Genomic DNA, 6,148 nt, shown 5'->3' with positions numbered 1-6,148 from the left:
TGTTTGGACATTTTGGAAATTGATAATTTTCATTAGAAAATTCTAAGTTATTACCTAACAGCTTATTTACTTTCGGTGGAATGTTGGAACAAAATTCGATTGAAACTCATCTATGTGAGTGGCTGACAAATTCTCACTGAAACAGTTTAGATATTGGCTGTTTCGATCTGAAGTATTCAATCCAGTTATTGAATCGGGTGTGCGACGGTGTGTCAGTCCGTGACAGAAATCAGCAGTGTGCCACACACTGAGAAATCATGTAATTCATTTGCCGAATATATTCTGTCCCTTTTCCGCAATCTCTCTCTCTCTCTCTCTCTCTCTGTGTGTGTGTGTGTGTGTGTGTGTGTGTGTGTGTGTGTGTGTGTGTGTGTGTGTGTGTGGTGTGTGTGTGTGTGTGTGTGTGTGTGTGTGTGTGTGTGTGTGTGACAAACACATACAAACAAGTAAGCAAGCATGCGCGCACAGACACCCACCCACCCACACACACACACCCACACACACACACGAAGTAAAGGGGGGGGAAGGGGGGAAGCGTCCAGAATTATCATGAGCCTTTTTTTTTGTGCCACGGTGTGTGTGTGTGTGTGTGTGTGTGTGTGTGTGTGTGTGTGTGTGTGTGTGTGTGTAAATTTCAGTTCGTTCAACAAACTTAATTATGAGCCCACATGGTGTTGTCTGTTGATAACAGCTGTGAAATGCATCAGAACGCAAGCTGTTAATTAAAATGTCAAGCACCAGCACCGAGACACTATATCAAATGTCATGAATCCAACAAGAGATTCATTCTCAACATAACATTTCTATATGTTCAAAATTAAATCATTATCATGATACACAAACGAACCCACGAATGGGACGCTTAATTTCTGTGCGAGTTCTAAGAGATATACTCTTTATTTATCATAGCAACCAAAATTAATGACAAAACTTCCACCAGTTCCACGATATTTGCACATATATCTTTTCCCTCCAGTGAACGCCGGTTGGGACATTGTAAATGGAATTTAACTTTACGTTCACTTCCCTCTTTCTAAAGTCAGTATGCTAGCACGCGCGTATGTGCATGAGCGCGCTCTGCTCTTTACAGTGAAAATTTTCAGAAATGAATTACTCACTGAGTGATGCAGCATCCCTACTGATAAACAATGGAATACACGTGTACTCTCACACTGCCTCTCTCTCTCTCCACACACACACACACACACACTGTCTCTCCCACGGCAAGCACACCCCTTTTCTTTCTTTCACACGTCCAAAATTGATCATGTCTTTTGCGTTTCCAAGTGCTATCTTTTTGCGCGCGCACGCACACACACACACACACACACACTGACACACGCACACACACACTAAACAATAGTTGCAAAGCCAAGCCACTCGTCACGAACCGCATGATCTCTGTCTCTCACCAGTCTCCCTCCCTCCCTCCCTTCCCTCCCGAGACAAACGTCATGACAAGGAGTAAAGACACACGGGTCGTAACCTAATCTGACACTTTCCACCTGACTTGCAACAGTCAGCCAAGCGACGTCAGTGTACACAAGATAGCATTCTGACCGCACCTGTTAATCTGTCGACCGTACCTAGGTAGCCCAGCTCACCTCCACTCTCAGTAGAAAAACCTTTTCCATACCTGCTTCTTTCAGAAACACACACACACAATGAAAAATCTGAAGAAGAAAAAAAGAAGTCACCGCAAGAACTCGATCAGTTTTGTGTACTGCAAAAAACAACAACAACAAAAAAAAAGCAAACAAAACGACACGAAGAGCATACAGATCATTTGCTTGAAAGTGTTCCAAACAAGGGCTTTGAAAGGTGTACAACAAAGACACAATGTATAGTTTTATACGGTTCCACAAACTCACCTGTCTCTTTTCAAAACCGCGCGACCTGTCGTCTCTTTTGCTTTTTGTCGTCTGCTTCTCTGCCTCGGGCTCCAGGTAGTTTCGCAATGGTGTTTTGACTTTTCTTTATCCCTCTCACCCCCATGCACGTTTCTTCTGCAAAACCGTGACGTGCGAATACGTCTTCTTTTGTCTTCTTCCAAAATATCACACATCAACTGAAATACTCCTCGATCAAAATCGAAACTGTTTCCAGCCTGTGTGCACTAAAATAACTGCGCCGTAGTCGCTGGCTGCGCGATGGCGAATGAATAGAAGTGCTGGCAAGTCGGTTGGCTCTAAACCACCTCCGCAAGTGAAGCGAGCGCCACAGTTCTCTGCGAAGTTGGTTGTGCAGCTCTTTCTCTCTCTCTCTCTCTCTCTCTCAAGCATGTGTATTGTGGTGGGAAAACGAATGAGCATGCTTCAGATTCGACGCGCCAGCCTCTCAGCCTGTGTCCCCAGTTTGCTCAGAGGGAGAGAGAGCTGCGTGGTTATAATTATTGAGAATGAGCTACCGGGGCTGTAGTGTTATGACTAAAAAGGGTTTCTTTTATAACATTCTTGCACTTTTCTTTTGATGAAGGAGTGGCTGAAATAGTTGTAAAAACTTTGTCCTTGTTTGTAGCGTAACTACGTAAATGCCGCACAGTGGGTTGTGGTCTACAGTCACAGGCTCTAGAAATACTCTTTGATAATAATAATAAGAAGAAGAAAAACACAAACGTAACACATACGTACGTACATAGCCTACTTTATACGCAGGCGTAAAAATTCCAGTCTACATTGCTTACAGTTTCCCCTGGCCACGCGTGTGTGTATCAGGGCTACCGTGATGTACAGAGTTACAATCACACTGGATGTGCATTCACTGATTTCAGTCTTTCTCTTTCTCTGTTGCTTATAACCCACCCGACCACACAGGGTAATAAATATCAGGGCTGAAAAACTATGATTAACGGTCCCGTCGACCGGCCTTAAAAACACACAAAAACTACACATGGAAAGGAAAGTTACACTCGGAATTGCTTGCAGTCGCACAAATGCACATGAATCCAGCGCATACCTCTGACGTTGACCATTCAGTGATGTTTTCACCAGAGTATTGAAAACAACTGAACACAAGCATAATCACACATCATACGCAATTGAAAATCATTTATAAGATTAGATACACCTGAACACTGAATTGAAAACAGCAATTGTTGCCAGCCCAGAGCACTCAACTTGAAAGAATAGAACACTTAGCAAGCCAGTCCAGAAAAGACAACAACAAAAAAAAAAAGAAAAAAGGTTTCTAGAACAGGAAAAAAAAAAGATTTGGGCGAATGGACCAGCAAAACAGAAACTAACAAAGGAAGAGGCGACAGAAGCAAAACTGAGAGCAAGACAAGGCAAGACAAGGCAAGACAAGACAAGGCAAGGCAAGACAAGACAAGGCAAGGCAAGACGTTTATTTCGTGTGCCCCCTGGGGGGAGCTTTGAAACATTACATACATTCATCTCCCCCCCCCCAACCTTCCACCCCCACCCCACCCCCCTCCCTCCTCATGAACAAAACGAGTGATTTCAAAAACTTGAACTGACAGACCCCGCTTTAGTCAGTTCAACTCACTCAAACTACACACATTAACAAGTAACATTCATTAACAATACAAACAACAAACAAAATTCCAGGCTATCCATGGACAAAATATTAATGAACAGAGAGGGAAAAGCCAGAAAGAAACAGGGCGATAAGAAAAGAAATATTTAAGAAAATATTTAGCGCAGAATTTCCAGAAAGTGGGGATACTGTTTATTGAGAGAGACCCCGGCATCCCCACGGGGAAGAATGTGTATGATACTGGCTATACTATCAAGGCCTAAACATGCATTAATGTACATGTACATGTAAACTCTCACTTGTATGTCTATATTATATATACACGCGTGCATGCGTGCATTCGCATGCGTACATATGATGCATGAATGCATGTGCTTATACATACATACATGCCTATACGTACATACATACATAACGTCGGCATAAATGCATGCATACATACAGACATTCATTGAGAAAAACAAATACTTCATTAGCCATCGTTTTGATTCGGGTCTATGATATACCTTTGAATTCACACACACACACACACACACACACACACACACACACACACACACACACACACACCAACTATAGTGTTATCTCCTGAAGAATAGGAAATGATTTATCAGTTATATTCATTTATTTATATGTTCGTTTATTTCTCCATCTACATAATAACATATGTATTTCAAAACAACTTCATGCGTGCCAGTGTGCAGGTATACCCTTCCGAACTAACATAGTACATGCCGCACACCTGCGGTTGAAGTCTGTCCTCAGACGTGTTAACTCACTCAGTACGGCCAGTCCTCTCTTCTCCTCTACACAGACCCCTCGGATGTCCAGTGGGTGTCTCAATGACCCAACATTTAGCTTCCGTCGTCAGAATTGTGGTATTCTTTGTCAGCATGCACGTCTTCAGTATAAGAGCCTTCCGCTTGCAATATTTTGATGATGGAAATTGGGGTGAAACGCTGTTAACGTCGTCTCTTTCGCCGTTCGTATGGAGAGAGTTAAAAAAGACAAAGGAGTAACTAGCTGATCTGATCTGCATCGTGGATGACTTTGTTTCTTTGTCTGCATCCTTTGTATGCTCTTTTTATTCTGTACCCGGTTAAGTAATTCTTCTCCATTGGACACGAAACAGAAAAGAGAGTGCGAGGAAAACCAAGGCAGCTGCTTAAAAAGAAAAAAAAAAAAGAAGGAAAAAAAAGGACAAAACAACAAAAAACGAAGAAATGGTTGTACCTGGGGGAAGCTTGCCAAGACAGCACAAGGTTGACAGGTGGAAATCTCTGGTGGTGGTGGATGGACAATGAGTCTTACAGGGAGAAGAGACAGGCATAGAGAGACAGAGAGACACACACACACACACACACACACACACACACACACACACACACACACACACATGTACATACACACACACACACACACACACACACACACACACACACACACAAACACACCGCACATACACACACAGACACACACACACAGACAGACAGACAGACAGACAGACAGACACACACACACACACACACACACACACACACACACACACACACACACACACACACACACCAGAGAGAAAGAGAGAGAGAGAGCTTTGATCTACAAGCGGAAATGTCTGTTTTTCTTCCAAGACTATAAACAACATGTTTTTCCTTTTTTTTCTTCTTCTTCTTCTTCTTCTGATTTTGTCTTCTTCTTCTCCTTCTCACTAAAAACAACATGCCCCCTCCCCTCTCTTATTTCCATCACCCCCCTCTCCCACCCCCTTAAGTTAGGAAAGTTTAAGTTCAGCTGTGACAGGCTGGCTGAATCAGATAAAAGTCCAGCTTTGTTTCCTGCTTAATCCTTTGTCGAAGAAGGAATGCGCACGCTCTCATGTTGATTCATGATTCTTGGTCAGCCAAATTCGGATGGGACGATAAACCAAACTGGCCGTATGCAGCATGCACTTAGCGCACGTAAAAGAACCCACGGCAACAAAAGGATTGTTCCTGGCTAAAATTCTGTAGAAAATTCCACTTCGATAGGAAAAACAAGTAAAACTGCACGCAGGAAAAAAAAAAAAAAAAAAAAAAAGGGTGGCGCTGTTGTGTAGCGACGCGCTCTCCCTGGGGAGAACAGCCCGAATTTCACACAGAGAAATCTGTTGTGACAATAAGAGAAATACAATACAATACAATACAATGCAATACAATACAATACAATACAACATAATTATATTTGTGTGTCTGTGCGTCGGTGTGCAGTGACGCCGCGCGCATGAACGCAAGCCACTGTTCATAAATTACGAGTCATTTGCAGATGATGGACTAAAATGACCACGACGCAGTGCAACAGAACTGAAGGGCATGAATGACACGTTGGAGGTCCCACGCCAGTATTACTGTCATACTTTAAAAAAAAAATTTTTTTAAACGTAAAGCATGGCTCACACTGTGTCACGGTCATGTTTTTCTTAGGCAAGGTTCACACAATCCGTCTCCGCCTGTCGGTCATTATTGTATTTCTCTTTTTATCACAACAGATTTCTCTGTGTGAAATTCGGGCTGCTCTCCCCAGGGAGAGCGCGTCGCTACACTACAGCGCCACCCATTTTTTTCCCTGCATGCAGTTTTTTTTGTTTTTGTTTTTGTTTTTTTGTTTTTCCTACCAA

The 6,148-nt window shown here is 42.8% G+C and overlaps 1 long non-coding RNA gene across 1 annotated transcript in view; it reads right to left on the bottom strand.

Annotated features, from left to right (window-relative positions):
- Nucleotides 1-2,036, bottom strand: part of LOC143294778 (uncharacterized) — a 127,411-nt gene extending 125,375 nt beyond the window's left edge. Inside the window, exon 1 of the long non-coding RNA XR_013056930.1 lies at nt 1,872-2,036. This is a non-coding gene — a long non-coding RNA (uncharacterized LOC143294778). The remainder of the gene's footprint in view (nt 1-1,871) is intronic.
- Between the last annotated feature and the right edge of the window lie 4,112 nt (nt 2,037-6,148).

This window comes from Babylonia areolata, chromosome 20 (genome assembly GCF_041734735.1).
Source record: "Babylonia areolata isolate BAREFJ2019XMU chromosome 20, ASM4173473v1, whole genome shotgun sequence".
Taxonomy (NCBI): Eukaryota; Metazoa; Mollusca; class Gastropoda; order Neogastropoda; family Buccinidae; genus Babylonia; species Babylonia areolata.
Note: the sequence above shows the minus strand (reverse complement) of the source record. Positions and strands in the feature narration are given on the sequence as shown.